Source organism: Lathamus discolor, chromosome 2 (genome assembly GCF_037157495.1).
Source record: "Lathamus discolor isolate bLatDis1 chromosome 2, bLatDis1.hap1, whole genome shotgun sequence".
Taxonomy (NCBI): Eukaryota; Metazoa; Chordata; class Aves; order Psittaciformes; family Psittacidae; genus Lathamus; species Lathamus discolor.
The window spans coordinates 81,897,688-81,922,893 of NC_088885.1; the positions used below are offsets into that span (position 1 = coordinate 81,897,688).

At 37.8% G+C, this 25,206-nt stretch overlaps 1 protein-coding gene across 6 annotated transcripts in view; it reads left to right on the plus strand.

Moving 5' to 3' along the window:
* CDH18 (cadherin 18) overlaps positions 1-25,206 on the plus strand; it is a 409,491-nt gene that overhangs the window by 192,212 nt on the left and 192,073 nt on the right. The window lies entirely within an intron of this gene.

Genomic DNA, 25,206 nt, shown 5'->3' on the forward strand with positions numbered 1-25,206 from the left:
CAATACCTGAAGGGGGCTTACAAGAAATCTGGAAAGGGACATTTTGCAATGGCGTGTAGTGACAGGACAAGGGGGAGTGCTTTGAACTGAAAGAAGGTAGATTTAGATTAGATAATGAGGGAAAAAAAATCTTCACTATGAGGGTGATGAAACACTGGCTGAGGTTGCCCAGAGAAGTTGTGGTTGCCCTATCCCTGGCAGTGTTCAAGGCCAGGCTGGATGCGACTTTGAGCAACCTGGTCTATCAAAAGTTGTTCCTGCCCATAGCAGGAGTGTTGGAACCAGATGAGCTCTAAGGTCCCTTCCAACTCAAACCATTCTATGTTTCTATGATTCTATGACTATGGAATGATCCTTCCACGTAATTTCCATAGCAACCAATAAAAACAAATGTTTGACTGCAGTATGTAGGAGAATGAAGTCCATGAAATGTTTTAGCTACATGTCTAAGATCATCAGCTATTCCGTCTGAGTACGTAACACTTCTACCAAGTTTTGAAAAGTCCCTGTCATCAATTTACTGGCATTCCACTGAAAGTCACAGTAGCCAAGTTAACACTAAGGCAAAAATGGAATCTGTGGGATGTATCTTGTAGTGACAGTGGAAACTTTTAGGTGAAAATTAAGTATCAGGAAGGTGATACTTTTTTGTGCGGAGGGTTTGGGTTTTTGTTTTGTTTAGTTTTGTTTTTTTTTTTTTTAATGTTATATATCACACCTTCTGATAAATAATGAAGAGATAGCTTTTAGTTATCACATTCATCACATTCTCTCAAGCTTTCATCAGGACTGCTTATCCACACAATCTGCAGTAAATACCCAGCAGTTCATGACATTCAAAATTCCCAAAGGCTTTCTGGATTTTTTTTTCTGTTTGTTTGTTTCTTTGATTGGTTGGGTTGTTGTTTTTTTTTTTGGTTGGGTGGGGTTTTTTTTTTTTTTGTTGTTTTGTTGGGGATTTTTGTTTAGTTTTTGTTTTTCATATATTTATATTGATACATTTGGGAAGAGTTATGATAGCATCTAGCTTTTCATCTCTTGTCAAGTTTACAAAAAGGTACAGGTTTGGGGTATCCACCTAGTACTATAAATGAACTCTTTGTAGTGTAACACATTTTTGTTCATAGCTGGTTTGATTATTTACTATGACTTCTAGTACATCATTGGAAGTGCAAGGTTTCATATGAACATGTTTCCTTTAAGATCATAATGGGTGAGTGGGAAAAGAGGCATAATACCATATATAATTATTATTTTAGAAAATGAAATCTATCACGGTAGTAAAATTAATCTGGCTCATCAATGAATGCACTAAAGAATCTGTTCTATTTTGGGGAGTGTTTTTTCTTGCAATTAACCAGGTATTTTGAAGAAGTGGCTTGTTCTTTTCTGCATACTATGCATAATATAATTCATCATGACACTGACACACTTTATCTTCAGAGCCATCACAGAATATTATAATTCCATTCCTATAACATTGTGGGAGTTAATGCATTCATTTTGGCAGAGCTGGAACTATACCTTGTGCCAGATCACACATTTCATGATGCCAGCCAAGAAGATAATTTAGTAGGATAACTTTTGCATACTAAGAATCAGTCTAAGAACATTTTCACTCATTTAAGTATTCAGTTCATGCCTTGTCACTAATCATGAAGATAGAAAACAGATACCTTAAGCTCCTGGCATTTATCCAACTCAGCCATTTATTTTTGAGCACTGAGCAGCGTGGGTTCTGGTAGGGTGCTCTGATTACTACCGAAATCCCAAGCTGCAGTAGAAGTGCTTAACATTAATGTTAGAGTCATGAAGAGGAAAAGCAGGTCATTTCTTACTACCTGCCTGAAAATTACAGAAGCATCTTTTTTTTCAGTCAACTTTATCTCTTAGCAGAACAGTAATGCGATTAGTCACATTCTTACGATGTTACATCTTGATTTTGATAGGAAAAAATATTTGAATATAATTTCTTTATGTATGTCAGTATGCCCCACCTAAAAACCCCTAAGTAGGTAAATTGTCTTTTGTTTTCCTTTAATTCTGTGTCTCTTAATAATGAGAGGTTTACTTTGCAGCAGTAACTTTATATGATGAAGTATGTGTTTTCTATCCTGTATTATTATACTGCTTTTGTTCACTTCTCTGACTTTCAGAGGTCTAGCAGAATGAAAATATTTTTAAAAATAACACACTTTCTCATTCATTACTAAAGAAATAAATATAACCTTGCTGCTAGTTGTTGAACAAAAGTACTACTAGGTATTACAATGAATGAGGAAGAGTTTTCCCAGTGTAAAAGGTTTGAACCTTATAGGCAAACCAGATACTTGTTTTCTGTTATTTTATATTGCTGATTTAAAGTTTTTCTTACATTTTGACAACGCTATATGCTGCATTTTCAAGTGTGGTACTAAAGCTTGTATGATTTTTAGTTTTTCTCTTGTATGTTTTTTTTGTTTCCCCCAATTTCTGATGGTAAAAAAATTGGGAAAAGACAGTTTTAGAATAAAATTAAAACTTCCAGAAAATCTGGTTTAAATTGTTGAAATAATCAAATAAGTGTTTTTTTCTTTTTTAAGAATATGACCAATAAAATACATTTTAAAACATTTTGAAACAACAATTATGAAATATACAACAATATAACAAGATATTTGTTCCTCTGATGTAGATGTTATCTCAGGTCTTTCCACCCTTCTCTGAGAAAAAATATAGGTGGAATTCCATCTCAGCTTCTCATACCAATCTTTGAGACAATGTATTGGTGGAATTCCATCTCAGCTTCTCATACCAGTCTTTGAGATGATGTACAGTGGAGTCTGATTTCAGATCAGTCTCTCACAGATACATGCAACAGCAGTTTCCAATGGAATTTAAGCATTCTATAACAAAAACACTCTAACGTGATTCAGCTGTAGCAATACATATATTTATGCCAATTGCTGTGTGAGTAGAAAACAGAAAGAGTTTTGTGACCTGAGACCAGTTCTCTGGAGTACTTTTCTTTTGAAGATGGCGGGAGTTGCTCTTGTCCTTGGCAAAAGGCATAGGGTCCTGCTCATGAATTTACTTTTTGGCAATGACTCTTCATGATTATTTGAGATGTTTCTCAACATCCTGAATTATAGTATGGAACAAAACTTATTTCATGATTAGTACAATAGAAATTAAAAATACTAGTTTATTTAAATAAAAATAAAAACCTTTTCTGTTTCAGCCACACATCCATGTGAATGCTTAATAATTACAAAACCCATCACTGTTAAGCTGCCAAAATTCAGAATTTAGGCCAAATTAAGAGGAAACTAAAATCCCTTAATTTTAGAATTTAGAAGTAGAATTGTAAGAAGCTAAATTGTTGTAAACTCTGCCTTTATAAGGACTTACTGTTGAGGGGGGTTTATAATATTAGAGAATCTTGTAAGCATCAACATACTTCATCATACTTCTTCATCATCATAACACAGATTCAAGCCAATGACATAAGCATGCATGTTCCAATTTTTTGCATTCCTTCTAAGAAATCCCAATTTTTAATTTCAGAATAGTGTTTATATAAAAGTGAGGAGTGAGACAGTTGAAAACCGAAAACTGAAAAAGGTATTGTCTTGTAAGGTATATGTGTTCTGGTTTTTAGTTGAAACATAGTGCTTTCAGCTTCTTTTTTTGGTTTTGTATTGCCTTATAATAAAAATTGAAGCAGAAATATTGCAAGGTAAATAAGAGTGATAGAAAAGGTACAATTAAAAATATCTGAAGATATTGTTATATCGTGAGCGTGTCTGTATGCAAAATTATATGTATGTTGAAGAGTTATATTTTAAGTTACATTCTTTGCAATTCAGGGGACCAGAAGAGTAAATATTATGGACTAGCATTTGCAGATCACAGGACAGTTGAATTCAAATGTTGTCTTCAGCCAAGAACTGAAACTCCATCTGCTCAGCTCATTTTCATGCAAGTGCTCTGAGCTTGTTAGAGTTAGCTTGATTGGACTTTCTTTTTCCTTGTTAAAAAACAGACATAGTGTGATAAACCAGTTACAGGACCTATTTTAGAAGAGAAACAGCTAGGCAGGAGGCCATCTTAGTAGGCAGAGAACATTTGGTTGTACTGGGTTTTGAGTTTAACTTGTACAATGGGTCTCTTTTATCTGTCTACTGCGAGTAATTTCCAAGACTGCTGGGTCCACTGGGCAGTCAGCCATGATTCCTGACATCACAGGCACAGCTGCCTTTAACCTAGAACCTCAAGGGGCCATATATTGCGTGCTAATTTTTGCAGATCCAGATTTTTACCCTTGTTTTCACTCTTTACCTCTTTCCCTCCCACCTTTTCAACACCCTCCTCAGTTACCCCCTCCTGTCCATGACTGAAAGTGTGGATTTTGCCTCTGCAGAACCTCAAAAATTGTTCCTATTATAGCCAAGAAATGTGTAGGATTTCACTGGCTATCTGTATATACAGTATATTTTCTGGGTTGCACAGAAAAATTTTCTTTGACAGTACACTGACACAAGGCCGGGAGTCCTCCTTAACTGCATGCCTTTTCTCTCAGATGAATTGAAGAGTTTATGAACCAAGTCACATATTTTGTTCTGATGTGTGTTTTCTGCTCCATTTATTAAAAAGCTGTGAGCTATTTCTCCAGAACTTGTTTGAGGGAAAAAAACCCGAACAAAACCAACCAACCTTGCAGGAATGGGGGATGTAAACTTAATGTTACTGAAGTCAATCACACAAATCAAACTGATTACAATGTGACAAGCATTTACCCCTGCTTTTCTCCACCAACTCATAAAATTTAAATGAATTCATTTTTTTTTCTATTTTTATAACATGTTCTTGTTTATTACAATATTCATAGAAACATCTTGAGTGCCTTGGAACATTCAGGCTATATAAAAAGAGATGACAGAAGATGTTTCCTAAATCTTACCAATTATAATGCTAAAGCATACACATATCCTTTAAACTAACTGTCCCAAAAGGACTTTTTTCCCCTGTATTACAGCCACCAAAAGATCAACTGTTACCTCGGTGTCTCTGTGATTGCTCTTCTCCTTCAGTAGAAAGATGCTTGTCTCTTTTGGCAGGGCCATCACAGGAATTATATCTACCCTTTGTGACTTGATTGTCTACAGTTTGCAGTTCTACACTTGCATCCAAGACACTATAAATGATGATATTAGACATGAAGAGGCTTATCAATCATAGAACTAGATGATCTTGAGGTCATTTCCAACCCTAACTATTCTATGATTCTAATGATAATCATAGAATAATTAGAGTTGGAAAGGACCTTAAGATCATCTAGTTCCAATCCCCCTGCCATGGGCAGGGACACCTCACACTAAACCATGTCACCCAAGGCTCTGTCCAACCTGGCCTTGAACACCGTCAGGATTGGACCATTGACAGCTTCCCTGGGCAACCCATTCTAGTGCCTCACCATCCTCACAGTAAAGAACTTCTTCCTTATATCCAATCTAAACTTCCCCTGTTTAAGTTTGAACCCGTACCCCTTGTCCTATCACTACAGTCCCTAAGGAAGAGTCCCTCCCTAGCATCTTTATAGCCTCCCTTCAGACACTGGAAGGCTGCTATGAGGTCCCCACACAGCCTTCTCTTCTCCAGGCTGAACAGCCCCAACTATCTCAGCCTGTCTTCATATGGGAGGTGCTCCAGTCCCCTGATCATCCTCGTGACCCTCCTCTGGACTTGTTCCAACGGTTCCATGTCCTTTTTATGTTGAGGACACCAGAACTGTACACAATGCTCCAAATGAGGTTGAATTGGAGCCTGAATCTCTCAGACTGTTATTTATTGTATTTTTTTCCCTTCTTTCTATGCTTCTGTTTACATGACTGGAGACAGACTCTATCATGCGTATTTGTATACAGTGAAAGCCAGAGGATTACTTAGAAGAAATCTGCTTCTTTTGTGGTTTTCTCATTTTATGTTAGATCAGATGTTTAAAGAAGGAAGCTAAACCCCTTCAGCACACAAAAGTCATGGGAGATATTTTTATAGCGTGTGGTTAATACTGATCCTTTTGTGGAAGATTTTAATTCTCTTAAACTGTTAAGTTATGGGAAAAGAAAAAAAAAGGCAAAAGTGTGAAGTTGTAGTAATAATAGAGAATATTTAAAAAGCCTTTACATTACCAATGTGAAAACAGCTGGAATTGTTCCATGTCAATTGAGAGGAAAGAGGGAACATAGGAAAAAATTATGAACTCCATTTCCTGTGCCTCGGTCTTTGCTTCATCATACAGCCTTTGTATTAACATACACCCTTATGGGAAAGGTTACTGCTGAAGCTGATTAAGGCTTTGTGTTGCTCAGCTTCCTGAAATGAATAACGAAGGATAGGTTTTTAACAGCACAAGGTGCAGCTCAGTGGAGGGTACCACTTCAGATCCAGGATCCTGATCTTAAGACCTGGAAGAGGCAGGAAGAACTTTCCCTGTCCTGATTCTTCTGATGTGAAAACTGCAGCAGGGTGTCTTCTGACCCAAATGTCAGTCACTGCAGATCAAACACACTGCTGCAGTCCCAGCTGAACCACTTAGGATTTATCAGAATTGCCTGGAATAAGTGTATTTCATAATGTAATTTCATTTTGACACTAAATCTAACAGGTTTTTTTACCCAGTAAGCAAGCCATCCAACCCAGACACAATGCCCCTGCATGGTCTGTTCTATCTGAGTGGAAGCAGGAGAGAACCACTCATGATAATATTCTGTAGCATAGAAAAGTAGAAAAGCATGCAATGTGCAGGAACATAAATACAGTCTGAAGCCAAAACCTGATTAAAACTGATGTAGAATATATAATGTACACTAAATAGATGGATAGGTGAATCGATGGATAGGTAGATAGGTAGATAAGTAGATAGATAGATAGATAGATAGATAGATAGATAGATGTTCATGCATATTTAGATACAAATAAGCAGGTTATTAAAAGTGTATGTTCTTCCCTTCTCTTGAAACCTTTTCCCAGTTCTGTCTCTTGCACAACTGTGTATTTATACAACAGGGAGACAGGTGCTGTTGTTTGTAGAGAGATTCCATTTTTAGTTTGACCTAATGTTTTCTCTGAAGGACTTTTTCAGTCCATTCAAGTAATGGGCATTAAGTCAAACAGTGTTGTTCATGCATCACAAATCTGGTAAAATATTATTACACACACAAGATACCTTTCTTTACCCAAATGAGCCAACATCCCCTTTCCCCCTTTTCCATTGCTAGCATCACTTTTGAAAATATTTCTATACTAACCGTATTTCACAGCAGCTGTCAAACAAATTAAAGGTGTATATGCTGAATGTATGTAAGAAAAGCTTTAAAGAAGGGATGGGATATCTGATGGAGGATATTTTAGTCTTGAGCTCAGTTTTGTGAGCTAGGTTTAATAGATTAAAAGAAAATCTTTTGTGCTGTTGTATTCTCAGGTGTTGTTTTGCATCATGATTATTTACTCTGCTATTATGTGGACGTAGATGGTAAAGAGATACCTTGATGACATATTTATTTCTGGTACAGGAGACAATCTGGGGGGGTCTGGGGGGGAAGGAAATTAAAGCAAAAAAATGGGATTATTCACCTCTTGAAAGGTTTCTTTTTTTTTTTTTTTTTTTAATTTTATTTTGCAGACGTGTAACTTGTTTCTGGATTTACGACAGTAGCAGATTATCAGCTTTAGTTGCTCTTCAGTCTTGAACACTACTGTTCCTAAATGTTACTTAGTGATGAGCTCTAAGAGCAAGAGAAAATTTTCTTTACTGATACAAGTGGTGAACACGCCCAGATCTTTCCACCGTGGAGCTTACCTTACTAGGGAAAACATAATTAGCATTACTCCTCTTTGTTTACTGTTCTGTGTTTCAGTGAGTATGTAAAAGACCTGAAAATAGAATGAGTATTTCTAAATTTTCTTTTTGATACTTCCATTAATATTTTATAAACCTCTTTCAAATAAACCACAAAAAAGTGCATACTAGCTTAGTGAATGAGAACTTGTATTCTTACATAGGTAAATAAAATACTAGTTTTTATTTCTGTAACTGAATGTGAATCCAAAGAATCAAAGAAACAGAGTTTTAAGCCTTTGTAATTTGACCTCTCTGCATTGTTGTTAAAATTTATATCTGCCATTAGGAAGCTTTTTTATTATTTGAAAAATAAATGTGTTTCATCAAGGAATGTATATGTGAGACGGTTCTATATCCTGCTGTGAGTTTACTGTTGCACACTTCTTTTTACTTCATATGTAAGTTATGCAAGTTATGTGCTTTATAAATGGACAGGATGATCTATGGACTTTTAGCAAAATGATGGAGTGCTTACGGCTGTGTCTTTAGCAGCTATAGTAAAAAAGGGTACTGAGGGACTGTCCTGGTTTGAGCAGCAGCAGTCAGTTTTCTCCTTCTTAGGAGCTAGTACAGTGCTGTGTTTTGATCTTTTGGCCTGGGAACAGTGCTGATAACGCTGATGTTTTCAGTTGCTGCTCGAATGTTTGGTCTGGCCAAGGACTTTGTGAGCCTCATGCTCTGCCAGGGAGGAGGGGAGGCTGGGAGGAAGCAGAGACAGGACACCTGACCCAAACTAGCCAAAGAGGTATTCCATACCACAGCACGTCATGCCGAGGAGGTAACTGGGAGTGACCCAGAAGGGCGAGAGGGACTGCAGGGTTGGATGAGGTATCGGTCGGTGCTTGGCTGGGGGGAGTGGGGCGAGTTATTGGTCGGCTGGTTTTGAGGTGTTGTATTCTTTCCTCTTGTTATTTCCTTTATCATTATTATTATTGGTGGCAGCAGTAGTGATTTGTGTTATACCTTAGTTACTAAACTGTTCTTATCTCAACCCGTGGGAGTTGCATTCTTTTTCGATTCTCCTCTCCGTCCCTCCAGGAGCAGGGGAAGGGCAAGAAGGGGGGGAGTGAATGGACGAGGTTTGTGGTTGGGTTTAAACCACGACAGGGACATGCGTAATAATTTTTATTTAATTCTTGGCTATAGTGGCAGATTTATTTGAGCTAACTTGTAGTGACCCTTCTCTCCCTAGTTCACAGTTTCTGCTGAAATGATCCAGCTTCCTCAGCTGTGATCTTCATCGTTCTCATCCACTGTCTGTGCTCCTGAAGATTCCTGGAGGTTCCCAGAGAGGATCTCTATGCAGTTCACCTGTTATGTATTTAGAATTCAGAGTAGACTTGTTTCTTCTAAACATGTACTTTGGACGCAGTTAAAACTGGCCACACTCACTTTCTTTACTCCAGTTATAAAGTTCAGTCCATAGACCAATAGTTTGTATGGCAGAAAGGTGCAGATCTCTATAGAGGTTTCCTTGGTAGTCCAAGGCAGAATACAAACAAATAGCAAAGGCAGAGAGTGTATGTTCCAGCCTGCACAGATGAACAGAAAATTAAGCGTGGGGCAATTGCAGGAAGAAAGAGGAGGAACTGATGTGTTTATACACTTCATATAAGCTTTTTTTCTCTTTGACAGCCTTCTTCCATACTGTCACTCAATTCCTCTTGACACTATTTTAGAAGAACTTTTTTGCAAGAATCATTTGGCCTGTAAGCTAGTCATCTTTTCCCGGAAGTGTGTGAGAGAATGGCATTCCATCAATGCCTTCTTATCCTTTTACATGTGCTTTCTTAAGCTGCAGTTTCTGGAACCAAGCAATTTATTTCAGAATTCCAGCTTTAATTTTAGCAGAAAATCAGCAGGATTCTGCTTCCTTCAGCATGTAAGAAGGATTTGAAACATTTTCTCACTGTACCTTCCAATAGAAGGAATTTCAGAATAGAAATTTAAAAAAGTAAATTTTTTTTCCCCCCCAATACTAACCTCCAATAATCTACACAGAAAGAAAAAAAACAACAATAATGTGTGGTTATATAGCATACTTAATTTGTGGATTGAAGTGCGGAGGCAAAAAAAAACCCACAACACCTGAAGTTACTGTTCCCATAGAGCTATAGGATTAAAATCAGTTGTAATCTAGAAGAGTCTTTGAGGTCCAGGCAAGTTAATTAGTGCAGGAATAGGTCTCTCCATAAAGAATGAGCATTGTGCCACTTTATGTTAACCCTTCATATAAAAGTAACCATGCGCAAAGGAGTGGTTTGAGTGAACAGATCTTTGGCTTGGTGCAGGTCACAAGCTAGTGAAGAGCTATGAGTAAAAATCATGGGACAGACCTACCTGAGTAAATTAGTGCAAGAGATCTGCTACAAACTGCATAACCAATAGCAGGAAGTAGATGAAGTCTCTGACCAGCTTAAGGAAGTCTCTTGACTGGTAAAATCATGGAACCATACAAACCTAAGTATTTACTGGAAGTGCAGCATAACATGGCAAAGTGCAAGCAAACCAAGAGATGCCTGTCATATGTCAATGGTCATTGATCACCACTGACACAGGTGATCAATGAGCCAGTAAGGGCAGGTGGTCTGCAGACCTGTTATTCACAAAGAAGAACTGGCTAAAGATGTGAAAGTCAGTGGTGGACTTGAAACTGCAGTGACCATGAGACTGTGAAGTTTAGAATTCTGGGAAAAAAAAAAAAAAAAAGGAACAACACAAAAGGAATCACAAACTTGGTCTTGAGGAGAACAAACTTCCACTTATTCAGGAATTATCTTGACCGAATCCCTTAGGAGTCTGCAGTGGACAACAGAAATGCCCAGGGCAATTGGTTGACCTTCAAGGACAATCTCATCAGTTAGAGAAGGCTATGGCACGGATAAGCCATGTGGATATTGCAGAAGACTCTCACTGATCAATACAAGAATATCAACTGAAGATGAACAAAATCAGAAAGGACACAAAAGGTGGAAGCTGGGATGGGCTTCCTGATTATTTCCTACAGAGACACCATCCAAGCATGTGGAGATGATATTAGGAAAGCCTTTGCTTGGCTGGATCAAGGCCTCTAAAAGGAACAAGATGGGCTTTTGTAAGTACATTGGCAGCAAAAGGCAGCTGAGGGAAACTGGGCACACTGCTTAGTGGGGCAGAAGATCTAATGACAAAGGTCATGGAAAAGGCCAAGATCCTCAGGTACCTTTTTTCTGTCTTGGTGTTTGCTACTGATGTCTGGTTTAGATCTCCCAGGCTCCTGAGCCTACCAGCAGAGACTGGGGTGTGTACTACCAAGGTCAGAGGATTGTGATCAGTGGTGCAAAATTCAGCTGGGGGCCAATGACTAGTGATGTCTCCCAAGGATTGCAGCTAGAGGAAGCACTGTTTTCATGTCTATAATAATGACCTGGGAGATGCAGTGGACTCGGGAAGATTGCAGGGAAACCTTGACAGACAGGACAAATGATCTGATAGAAACTTCATGAAATTCAACAAGGGTAAATGCAAAGTCTCACACCTAGGTTGGAATAATTTACCATGCAGCAGTACAGGCTTGGTGCCAGCAGAACAGAAAGCATCTTTGCAGAAAAGGCTGTGGGTGGGTCCTGGTAAAGTAAGCCATGACAAGAAAAATAGCAGCATTCTGCAGTGCAAGAAAGTGGCCAGCAGGTTGAGGGGAGTAGTTTTTTTCCCTCTATTAACCATGTGTGAGAGTGCATCCGGGGTATTGTGCCCAGCTTGTGCACCCCATGATAAGAAAGACATTGATGTACTGGAGCAAACCCAAGAAGGAGCTACTGAGATGGTCAGGGAACTGACCATAATGATGTAGGAGGAGAGGTTAAGAGAGCTGGGTTTGTTTAACCATAAGAAGATAAGGTTAAAGGGAGGTCTTACTGCTGTCTTCAGGTACTTACTGAGAGAGTACAGAGATGGAGATGGATTCTTAGTGGTGCATGACAATAAAACAAAATGCAAAGAGCTCAAGCTGAAGCATGAGAAATTTTGATCAGAAAGAAATATGAGAGCAATCAAATACTGGAACATGTTTCCCATTGCGTTTGGAATCTCTACCTTGAAGATATACTAAATGTGACTGGCAAGTCCCTGAATAACCTGATCTCATGTCCCTGCTTTGAGCAGAGGTGCCATCCAGCCTAAGTAATCCTAAGTAATGTTAGATGATTAAAAAAAAAAAAAAAAAAGTGGCATGACTGTAAAATATTTAAGGTACTTTTTATCTTAACATTTCCTTTATTGCTTGAATGTACAGCTTTGTTGTATTTCTGAGCAACTAGATAGGAGCTCTGAGAGGCAGCATTGCCAGTTTATTTCTGGCAGAAATGACGACAGGCATATGGGAAAGGTCTTGTTAGGTGCTCCTGAGTTTTCCCTGCTGACTTGCAGAAATGGGCTGTATTCAAAGGACTCATGGATAAGCACTGCAGATGCTTCTGTCTCTATCTGAATTGAACTTTACTGTCAAAAAGACAGAGATTTGTCTGTTTTCATTTCTGACAAGTCCACGGATAAATGGGAGCAAGGCCAGTCACACAGTGCTGAATTTGTGGGTGTTATTTTGTTCAGGACTGTTTTTTCACACAATTGCTAAAAGATTTGTAGAGCTTTTTGTGTAACAAATATTTTTGTTGCATAAGAACATTGGTCAGTGAAAACTATTTTCTGCATTTTTATTAAAATAATAATTTTATAAATACTTCATTTTATTAAAATAATTCATGCCTTTATTGGAAGTAGAGCCAGGACCTTATTATCGCTTTGCCATTTCACAGCACTATTTAAACAGAAAGATAAAATAAAACACAAAAACATCCTAGGTTAAACTGAAAGAAGCTAAAAGCTGTAAGCATTATTAGTCATTAATATTTCTAGCAGCAGAAGCATAGTGTGTTCCTAGTAGAAATATCTGAATATCTGAGGATATCAGTAAGTAAAATCCCAGTAGTAATTAAGGCTGACTTGGATCTTAAAGGATTTGTTGAGGTTTTTGGTTGGTGTCATTTGTTTAGGGTTTTTTTTTTAAATCCGTTGAACTGAGAAATATATTCTCATCTGGACAAAATATTCCAAGCTGTTAGTTTGCCAAGAATTTTGGGCTCTAAGGAAATACATAAATACAAAGCAGAGGTTCATATCACTGTAAAGAGCAAAATGTTTACTGTAAGCTTTGGGAACACCTCTGTTTAACTGTAGTGATTTTACTGCAGTTAAGTCTCCAGCCCTTCATAGTTATGCAAATAAAACTTACTTTCTTTTATTGTGCCTGAAGTACATGACCAGTGATACATACTTAGATTGTTTCATTAAAGGAGTATAGACATTATGTATGCCAACTGAAAGAAGTATTTATATAACTTTATTGATAATTCTTGATACTAAATAGTGGAGACATACATTTTTATACATTGTTATCTGCAACATCAACAGTATCCTGATAAGCCTTAGGGGACTTGACTGTCAAAACTGTCAAAGTAACAGTCAGGGACACATATTGATAGCTGTGGTGACATTGTTTTCTACCTAAAGGTGGACTGAATGAGATGACTCTTCAGTGTGATTTACTGTAAGACTTTCCTACAGGACAGAGGATCAGATTGTAGCTATAATTTTACTTCCCATTAGCTGTCAGATGGAAATCTGTTGGAAAGATGTCCTATTCATAGATTTCTTTATAAAAGGGCCTAAAATTACATATTTGAGCATGTTCAGTTGACAGTTACATGAAAGTAATGACATGGTGGAGAGGAAATAAATACTTTGAAGCCCATGAAACTTAGTTCCATGAGTCAATGGAATTTTTCTTAGAACATACCCTCCATGGGATGAATATAATTTAAACATAGATGAAATGAGAAATGGCCTTGTAATTATACATTTTAAAGGGATAGTCTAACATTAAGCAGCATGTAATAATTGTTTTTACACTCTTATGTATTCTGCAAATTTCAGTTTGTACTATTTTGTTTAAAGTATTTGCAAGTGAATGACTTTGTGAAATAACAGTCAAAGTGTGGTGTACCTTAGAATCCTATAATAACTTCTTACAAAGTGAGTATTTCACAAATCCTAAACTTGATTTACTCAACTACTTTGTGGTAATCATCAGGGTGGGGAGGAGGAGCTAGCTGGTTATTGGGAGGATTTTGAGATTGGCAGGTGATTTTTTTACTGAGCTAAGTTGGTTAGCACAGTAAGAAAGTGAACTGGTAGCTTCTCTGACTTTTGCAAGAAGAATGGGAAATTCCTTTGCTGAGCAATTTCAGTCATAGGTATAAAAATCCAGCTGTGCAAATCCAGGGAAATTCTGTGAGCGTTTTACTGAGAGGTTGGTATGTCTGTGTCTGACATGGATAAAAGACGGGGGAAAGGAACATTTTTCTGGATCAGAGAGAACTACATTTCTGGAGAATGACTTTAGAATCTGCCTTATGTGGGAAATGTAGATTAGGGTTTGTTTAATTCATTGAGCTATAAAGGTAAACACTGAGATTTGACATTGACTATATATGATTTTCAGTGATCTTTAAGAAAAGACCCACCCAGACTGGGAGAGAAGCTGAATCAAGCTCTGTATGTTTCATGTTATTCAGGATTGGGGGTGTTGGTGGAGTTTAAAGACTCTGAAAAGAAATAACAGTTCCTGCCTGTAATTTACAAACAACTAAAGCAATTAAGTATTGCAACATACTAGAAAAGAGTAGAAAATGAGTACATTTTGCAGGGTAGATTTTTCTTTTTTTTCCTTCTTTTTGTTTTTGTTTTAATGATGTACAATCCTGGTCAACATCTTTGTTGGCAACATGGACAGTGGGATTGAGTGTGCCCTCAGCAAGTTTGCTGATGACACCAAGCTGTGTGGTTCGGTTGATACGCTGGAGGGAAAGAATGCCATCCAGAGGGACCTTGACACGCTTGTGAGGTGGGCTGATGCCAACCTCATGAAGTTCAACCAAGCCACGTGCAAGGCCCTATACCTGGGTCAGGGCAATCCCAGGCACAGCTACGGGAGAAGAGAGTCAGAGCAGCCCTGCAGAGAAGGACTTGGGGGTGATGGTTGATGAGAAAATTAACATGAGCCAGCTTCAGTGTGTGCTTGCAGCCCAGAAAGTCAACCATATCCTGGTCTGCATCAAAAGGAGTGTGACCAGCAGGTCGAAGGAGGTGATCCTGCCCCTCTACTCTGTTCCCGTGAGATCTCACTTGGAGTGTTGTGTACAGTCCTCAACATAAAAAGGACACGGAGCTGTTGGAGAAGGTCCAGAGGAGGGCCATGAGGGTGATCAGTGGCTTGAGCACCTCCCATGTGTAGACAGGCTGAGAAGTTGGGGCTCTTCAGCCCTGGAGAAGAGAAGGCTGCATGGAGACCTCATAGCAGCCTTCCAGTATCTAAAGAGGGCCTACAAGGATGTTAGGAAAGGAATCTTCATCAGGGAGTCTTAAAAGATAGGACAAGGGGTAATGGGTTCAAACTAAAATGGGAAGTTCTGGTTAGATATAAGGAAGATGTTCTTTATTGCGAGGGTGGCGAGCAGTAGAACAGGTTGCCCAAAGAAGTGGTAAATGCTCTGTCTCTGGCAGCGTTCAAGGCCAGGTTGGGCAGAGCCTTGGACAACATGGTCTAGTATGAGGTGTCCTTCCCCATGGCAGGGAGGTTGGAACTAAATGATCTTAAGGTCCTTTCCAGCCCTAACTATTCTATGAGTCTATGATTCTATTATTCTATGATTCTATGATACATCATTTATTAGGGGTATCTATGTAGATATCTCTTGTACAGACAGCAAAAGTTGCATTGGGAAAAGTAGCTGTCTTCTTTTTTTGCGTATTTTTTCCAACGTGTCTCCTTAATGACTCATCAGCTCTTTGGTCAACATTTTGTTTCTTCTTCTTGGTCATAAATTATATGTGTAAAAACTTAAGACCACTATTCAGGAAACCTCTTAAGCAAAGCAATATGCTTATGTATTCCTCCTGCAGTGAATATATGAGGAATTTCTTCTGTTCTTGGAAAAAACAGTTCCCTAACACTAAAATGAGAGCTTCTGTATTTTCATACAGCAGGATCAAAGTACTAGTAGTCATTGAAGAACACCTTATCAACTCACTGAACCACCTTGCCATGCTGATCTTTATTTTTCCTGTGATTTTATGACCACATGGAAAACACAGAACAATGAATGGAAAATACAGTTTGATGAAAAAATGACCAACTGTATAAAATAACAAGAAAAGCATAAAAAGCTACTAAAGCTACTAAAGATGGAAAAAACCCACAAATCTATTGCTGAGGTGGGAAGGAAACAGAAATTTTCCAAATCTTCAATTTCATATACTCTTGGTAGCATCTGCAATTTCCAAGACATCAGGTTTTTTGTAATTTATCTGCCCCTGTGCAAATGTTGCTCAAAATGATGGGAGGAAGAAGTGAAAGGAGTGACTTCATGCTTTTCAATTAGAGAGCAAAGTTCTCTTAAGAGAAAGCCAGGAGTGTTCATAGCAAAATTGTCATGCATTTTCTGTGTGTGTCCTGATATAGCAACTGCTACGTGTGTAACCCCTGAAAATCAAAACAGCAGTTTATTTACCAAAATACAGACTTGAGAAGCTGTAATCTGAAATAAATAAAATCTTGTCAAAATGTTCCCAAGAGATTTAGGTTCTTCCAAATGGCCTCGTTATCCTTGAAAATTCCAGTTTATCCACTACCTACTTGCAGTTACTGACCTTTCTGAGTCTAATGAAAAATTGAATGGTCACTACATTGATGAACATGATCTCTACAGGAGAGAACCAAACCAAATCCAAAAAATGAGTTTTTCTAGAAATTCAAGTTCAGGAAATACCACCTTCCACTGGTCCAAAGGCAAAACACATTTGCCTGATTTTGTGCTTACACTTAGAAGGCCATAGAGTATAATTCTACCAATTTCCCTCTATAACAGAAACAACATACTGTTCTGGAGATAGTTTTCCAGTTTGGGAGTGATTATTGAAAACTATCAGCAAGTGACTGTATATTAGGTGGAGTTTTGAAAAAAAAGCTTCATTTATGAATAGAATAGTTCTTTTGCATCTCAACTGCCTTCATCTCTAGCATTCAAAGCTGGTTTTGTAGCTTTTCATTATTTTTTTTCTCTGTCTTCTGGTTTAATTGTCTTGGATGTTTCTTGGTATGCAGGAGGATCTAAAATTTTTCAGAAGAACTGGAAAGACCAAACTGCCTGACTCTTTTGAAGGTTCCATTAAAAGTGTCTTTCATGCCTCAGCAAATATCCCTGTAAAGTGAATAAATTGATTTCAAAATAAGAGAGCTACTTAAAACCATTATGCTTAACTGTGTTCCCTGATAATTTTGTCTGCAGTACGGGTTCGCGTGTTTGCAAAGATTATTTTTGGAAATGTAGCATTTGGCACCTCAGGTGTATTTGTGAGCATGAAAATATTCTTGAAAGTTATTAACTAATGGCACATCAGTTAACACATTCTTGTCAGTATAAGAGAAAAAAGTAGAAGGGAACAGATAAAAATTTCTGTCAAAAGGCTTCAATTTGTTTTCTTTAAATCTTTAGAACTTTTTTTCAGAGAGGAATTTTAATTTTCATCTTCACTTTTTAAAACAGCTGTCTCCTCTTCCTGATGTTGATTACCCCTCACTTCTGGATGTTTTAAAGTGTTGGTCTGAACAACTGTAGCAAATTCATGCTTCTAAGTTACATGTTCATGAGATTCTCTCATAAATTTGATTGCCAGGCTGTCACTTTGTTTCTAGATTTGCCCCACTTGTGCCATTGTTTGTGCTTACTCAGACTTTATGTATACCCAGGAAGCTGAATGGGGGAGGAGAATAGGAAGGATTTAGCTGTACATGGAAAATACCTTGGAGAAAAAGGGAAATAGGTTTTGGATGGTGGTTTTGAGCTCACATGACTCTGATACTGTAAGCTGAGTCATTTCTCATTCTGAATAGCGACCAAAGGCATGATACAATCCTACATCTTGTTTGTAGCAAACATCTATAGAACATATATTGAAGAAGTCTTACTGACGTGATGATTCTCTTTTTGAAATCCCACCAGGATCATAGCTTAGAAAAAAAAAAAATATCGTTAAGAACAACTATGTGCTAACCCCTTACATTATTGAATTACAGGCTTTCATATTGCAAGAAAATACATATATATTTAGAAGTTTTAATGCAGTGGGCGCTTTCACCCTTTACTTGGAGAAACAGGGCAAGTTAGATATTCATAAACTTACCAGTTGGGTTTGTTTCAGGATGTAACCTGGTTAAATTATCTTTGTACAACTCTGAAGTTAACATGTTCCATTTCAAGTGAAGATCTATGTTTTTGCTTAGAGTTTTCAATTTAGATACGTTCAGAACCAAACAAAATATTTGTGTATATGGGAAACAAAACTTCAAAAATCTATAAAGGTTCTAAGGGTCATTTCCGTTTAGTGTGTGGATCTGAGGATAGCAATTCTTGCTGTGAAAGCACACTGAATAACTCCTAAGGAAAGATGTTAGATCTTTGAAAAAATATTTACATCCTGAAAGGAACAGGGAAACATCCTTGAATCACATAACAGTAGAAATCCCAAGGAACAGTAGCTTGCATTTGGCAATTTACTGTGAAGTTTTCAGGCACACTTTAGGTAAGGAATACTTTGTTACCCAGTTGTCACTAATGAAACTGAACTAAAGCCGTGTTAAAATAAAAATCAAGTACTAGGATTTGTCTATAGCATCCAAAATAGACCACGTGGTATAAGATATTTCAGTGTAATTAGATGAAGTGAAAGACTTCGCAGTTAACCTTGCTGCACAAGCTTTTTGTCAAATTATCTGTTCCTCCCTCATGAAATTGACTTATGTCCACGCTGTCAGTATGGCAGTCAGAGTTGTACTCTTTCTGCTTGCCTTAAACCTCAAATAACACTTGCTCAGAAGCTTTTGTAAGATAATTTATAAAGCACCCTTGGTGGCTTCTTACATTTCATTGTGTAAGTTCTTTCATGAAGTGTTAATATTCTACAGCAACCTCTACTTTAAAATTGTATGTGATATAACAATCTCTGTAGTGTAAATGAATGGTAACTTGTTAAATTTGTCTGAGACCAGATGTATAGCATGCTGAGATCACTGATGTATATTTTTTCCCCTCCCTAGACATAACGTGAAAGTATACTAACAGGAACATGGGAGACAATGATCTGTCATTGGTGTGAACATATTCCTCCCCAGATGAAGCACTCGGTGTTTCTTCTTGTTGAACTTCCTGAGATTCCTCTCTGCCCATTTCATCAGCCTGTTGAGGTGCCCCTGAGTGGCAGTACACCAGTCTGGTGTATTAGTCACTCCCCTTGCCCCCCAGTTTTGTATCATATGCAAACTTCCTGAGAATGCACTGAATTTTCCAGGTCATTAGCAAAGATCGGCTTGTCTATGGGGATTTTCCAGGAGATGGTGTTAAAAATGTCTAAAGAGCTGTTGTAAACAACATCCACTGTTCCCTCCTCATGCACCAAGTTAGTCATCTCATTTTTTGAAGGCAGTCAGGTTGGTTAACTGTGTTCCCCTTCATAAAGCATGCTTGCTTATTAGTACTGATCATTTTCTTGTGTCACTGGATCCACTGTTTTTTCCTGAATCCAATGAGTATTTAGGAATACTCATGTCAGGTGGGAGCTAATTCACATTTCTAAGTTAATTTTGTTTGCTCTGTTTTCATGGACACTAAACTGCTGAAGAGAGAGTTAAGTGGCTTATCAACTAATGTATTTTCCCTGCTTCTTGAACTTTACTGATTATAAGTTGTGGCATGAGTATTTAGTTAGTTTTGATTACATGCAAACTTCAGTTATGGTTTCCTAAAACCTGTTACACATTTGCTTAGTAAATAGATTCCCTGAAATTATTTGTATTTGGGTTTTTTTTATACTTTTAATGTTCTTTCTTTCTCCTAGCCAGTGTAAGGAAAACAGTTGTCTCACTAAAAGCATGATTTTGTTCTACTCTTCCACATGCAATCCATTTGCTCAGTGGGGTTCCAGCTAAGTATAGAAACAAGAACAGCACACTTGGGAATGCATGCACCTAGCAGAGACCTGAAAGCTTCCAACCTTAAGGTTTGCTAATGGCAGATCATCTTAGTGATCTTACTCTGCTGCATCTCAGGCAAGAATTAGAGAAAAGCAAAAAAAAAAAAACAAAACAAAACAAAAAACCCCAACAACTCAGCCTTACTTGCTTCAAACTTAATTGAGAAGAACCGTCCTATTATTTTACATTGCTATTTGTATGTCTGTATTTTATATTTGCTTGAAGACATAGAAGGCAGTGCTGAACTTCTTTTCTAACTCTGCCAGAAGCTTTTCTGTTGACACGGTTGAAACATAACTGTCTGCTCTGATCAGAAATCTGTAGCAATTTACAGAAAGTAGTGCTGTGTGATCCGCTCTGTACAATGAGCTTTAGTCTGTTCCTGCTGTAAGCCTATTGCAATTACTGGAGCCCAAGGAATGAAGCCTGACACAGTTCAAGTAAAGGCTTTGATTACACACTCTCTGTTTTGTCTAATTCTTGGCCAAAAGATTCATTACATTGTTTAGGACACTTTTTTTAAGTGAAAGGAGTAACCACATAATACAGAGGCACAGGTAACTTTAGAAATAATTTAAATAACAATTTCAGAACCAGCATTTCAGCACTTTGATTCCCAGAAATTGTTTCCTAAAGGTTTCCTCTGTCAGTCACTGTCAGGTCTGATCAATATATAAGAAGCTTTTCTTCAGCAAGTACAAAAGGTACTTCTGTAATTGAAATGTATTCTTTTTCACTGTGCCCACATTTTATAAATATTTTAGATTTCCAGATAATCTAGGATCATTCTGTTAGCAGAGATTATAATTATGTGTATTGTAATTGGATTTGTGATGCTACACTGTAATTTGCTACAGAACAATTGGAAAAATATTAATAATTATACCATACAAAGCAGATGGTTACTTCATACTAACTATATTCTTCATTAAGAACTGCCTGAATTGTAACATGATGAAGGACATCTGTAGGAGTCCATAGCATTCAGCCGCTTCTAAGAGATACTGTACATGGATGGCCTGAAAAAAAGTAATTGGTTTCTGAAGTCACTTAACAGGCTTTTTATTTCTGCCTGAGAATAAAATTGACACTGTTGCTCCCACACTGATCACACTGAACAGTCACCAAGGTTTCTTGCAGCCCGTCATTTTTCTGTAGAAAGATTTTTATTCAATACCGTTCAAGCTCAGTTTGTTAAAAATGTAATTATGTGCAAGTTCACTGCTTTAGTTGCCATTACAGTATTGCTTCAAACTATAGGTTTGGGGAGATTTAGAAACCTTTACTAGAAAATTTGCATAGCAATACAGAATCACAGAATCAACTAGGTTGGAAAAGACCTTTAAGATCATCAAGTCCAACCTTTACCCCAGGGCTGTCACATTCACCATTAAACCATGATGCATCTAACCAATGTCAAGTCTCAGATACAATAGGCATGGCCTAGAGACCTAGTGTGCTTACTAGTTTCTCTAGAACCTTACCAACATACCAGTAAGAAAATAGGTCTGTATAATACTGATCCCATCTGTCATTTCAAGGAGAAATAGCAGGACTAAAAATAAGAACAGTGTTAATAAACTGTCTTGTACTGGTTGAAAACAGTATCTGATTTCTATATATGATTGTGGTTTTCATCTAGTGATTGTGCTGCAATCCAGAAAGGAGAAAAATAATTTATTTATTATAAGGGGTTTAATTTTTAATTATTATTTTATTAAGTATTTGCAGATGTATTCATTTCTATTTTCTATTAATTTTTAAATGAATATTTCCTGGCACAGTTTGTCTTGCGGGATGCAAAGGAGAACTAAATGAGAAACAACAACCTTTTCCTCTCCCAAAGATATTACGTTGTAGACCTTTGCAAATGAATAGGGGAAATCAAAAGCCGTAGAAATTTTTGTGGTTTTATATAGGAAGTATTATATGGTTGGCTCTGAATTCTTTAGTGAATAGAATATGGAGTTTTGACATTGTTTCTATCTAGAAAAAGAGGTTTGAAATTTCTGTTTTCTGATCAGTTGGAATGCTACAAAGCTGCTGGGACTGTAGGGCTTGGAATACACCATACATTTCTAATTTTACTGCTGAGATTTATTTTTTCTTTATTAACCTGTTTAGTGGAGCAGTCAGTTCTAAGTATTGTTTCCATCTTCCTATGTAATCATTCAAATAGTCTTCAAAAAGGCATTATTAGCATATTTTTAAAATAGTTTGTTCAGCGAATAGCACTTAATATGCAAGTTTATCTCACTGCAGCCTTTTTACCTTTACAGTATGTACCATACAGTATGTACCATACTGTACTTTTCCCATTAAAAAATAGATCCTGTATTTAAGAGTTGACATGATATCATTTGGATTGTACCAGCAGGGGAAAGTGAGCAAGCAAAGAATTTTAAACAGTCAGCTGTTTAGGCAGGTACAGCTTGATGTTTCTGTGGAAGACCGGGTTTTCAGAGCAGCTTCACTTGTGCTTTATCCTGCAACCTTATGGCAAAACCGGTTGGTAGCCCCATGCCCTTGCTATGCCTCTTCTGCTTTTCTGTTGGTGGTTTGTAATCTCCCTCACCTTTATCTCTCCATGAGTTCTAAACTCGAGGATAGAAAAGTGTTTTGCCCTTTCTATTCTTGACCTTTCTTCCCAGACCTTTTCTGCAGAGCTTGTAGTGGTGATATTTCATTTTTAGTGGATTAGCTCTGGAAACTAAAGGAGGGTACCACCATGCCAATGTCCTGGTTTGTGCTCCCCCCCATTGTCTCCGAAGTCTGTTTTCATTCTGCAGGACTTAAGCACACAGAAAAATGTCTAATGGAGTGGCTGCACTGGCAGGTGTCATTCTGGAGGTGTGACGGATGAAATTAATTTGAAATAGATGAGAAAAGGAAATTATTTAAGCACTTCATCATAGAATCATACAATGGTTTGGGCTGGAAAGGACCTTCAGAGGTCATCTAGGCCGATCTGTAGGGCTTGTTACAACCTCATGAGGTTCACATGGGCCCACTTCTCGAGACTGTCCAAGTCCTGCTGGACAGCTTCCCATCCCTCAGGTGTGTCAACTGTACCACTCATCTTTGTGTTATCTGCAAATGCTTCTCTTCAGAATGGTATCTTTTACCCGTAACCAGAGGTTTCCTGTGGTGCAAGAATATAAATAGCACATATTTTAAAATATATTATTCCCTGAGAAAAATAAATAAAATAGGTTTTCTTGCCAAACTTTTAATTGTAGAATTTGTAAGTTTAAAAATAATACTAAGGATTGTTTTCTGTGAAAATGAAGTAAAACCTTTGGAAAGGAAGTCAGTGGCTGAGGTACTTGGAATGCGGTGGATGTTAGAAAACTTGTTTCATGTTCCTCTACAAGTGTTTTGTGGTAATTCTGCAGGTTGCATGGGGAATCTGGGGGTGAGGCACCCACAAAAAGAGAATCACCCTCCTCACTGGCAGGTTTTCATTTCTGCATTGGCTAGGTATTGCCAGAGGACAGCTGGGGCAGGGTGTGCTTGGTGTGATACACTTGCATTTTTGGTACACTGATGAAGCTGCAGCGCCCCTGCTCATTCTCCCTATCTGCACTGCAGGCTCAGGGGAGAGGCCATTCAGGGCTCACAGTAGTGGAGCCTGAGGCTTGTTGAGCAGCCTTGCTCCTCTGCAGTGGTTCACCCCAAAGCTCCTCCAGCTGAGAGGCTGCTGCCCCCTTGTTCATGGTTTTACACTTTGGTGGTTAGCAGGGGCCTCACTGATCCCATCACCCCCCACCAATCTCTTTGACTTTCTCCAAATCTAAACCCAGTAAGCAGTTGTTAGCCAGCTTGCTACTGCCTTATAGTCTCCTGCCTGGGAGGCGTTGCAACGATGTGAAGTTGGTAGCAGTCCCTGTGTGCTGCTCTCCTGTGTGTACCTACACTAGTAGAGTGGGCAGATGTTCAGACCTCATTTTATCTGGGTGCTGCTTTCAACTAGGTTTTATCCCATGACATTTGGCATGCCTAATTTTTCTGTTGGCTCTCATTTCTCTAATGGCTGTTTCCATTGGAGAATGTTTCTCTTAAAAAATAATATTTTTGATGCATTTTGACCAATGCAGCACAGAGGCTATCTCCTAGCAGTGTGTAAGGAGTGGGTGTGTGTAGTGCAACACGGCTCTTTATGTAGTATCTTGGCATAACCACATACTGCTATGAATAGTCAGAAATTCTGCAGCTGGCAGTGGTCATTTAAAAGCTGTGTCTGGTTTTGACAGGAGGCATGAGAATGCTGCTGACTTCCCTTTTAGAAAGCAAACTGTTCTTATTTAACATTTTAGTCATGATGAGTTTTACATGCTTTATAAAACAGAACTGTGTTTAAGATGGTGACATCTCAAAAAAACATTAGGTCTGAAATGACTGTTTAAACTTTAATTTTCTAAGATGCTATCTGGTGTCTTGTAAATGAGGATTACTGTAAATCAAAGATGCTTTATTATACTAGTTTTGTAGGAACGATTATAGTACCTTTGATTTGTGCTAGAATTGCAGTTATTAATAATTCTGTTAAATGACCAGTGTTAGCACTGTATTGCTTGCTGACGCTGATACATTTGGGGACTGTTAAGTAAGCAGCAGCTATCCTGTGCTTCAGAAAATCTAAGTTTCTTACAGTTGCCTGTTTTTCAATTGCATTTTCCCCAGTGCAAATTTGAAGCTTTTGTATTAAAAAAAAAAAAAAAAAAAAAAAATCAAAGGCTTCTTCAAAGAAATTGTGTTCTGTATTGATAGAGCAACCTGTCTGGGCTTGTCCAATATATAAATTATATATATAAAATATATGAAAATAAATAAAAAACCCAAATGTGTTACTAATATGGTTGTAGGGACAAACCCTGGTCAGGCCTTTACTACAGTAGACCAATGGAGAAGACATTACCAAAAGTTACTTACCTGTTGAAATATTCATGTTCTACATACAGTATGGTAAAAAGATAGAAAATAGAGCTAATGCAAAGGCAATGGGTTTGTTCTTTTTATTTGTTTATTTTTTTTAATATCATCACTTCTGGTGGCTTTTGTCTTTGGTTTTATTGTTTGTTTGTTTTTTTTTTTTAAGAGACTACCTATATGCCCTCCTGCAGTATTCTTGTGAAGAGATTCCACATTCAGGGATCCTTGCTAGCTGTTATGAGCTATAACTGCTTTTTACTTCCTCTGA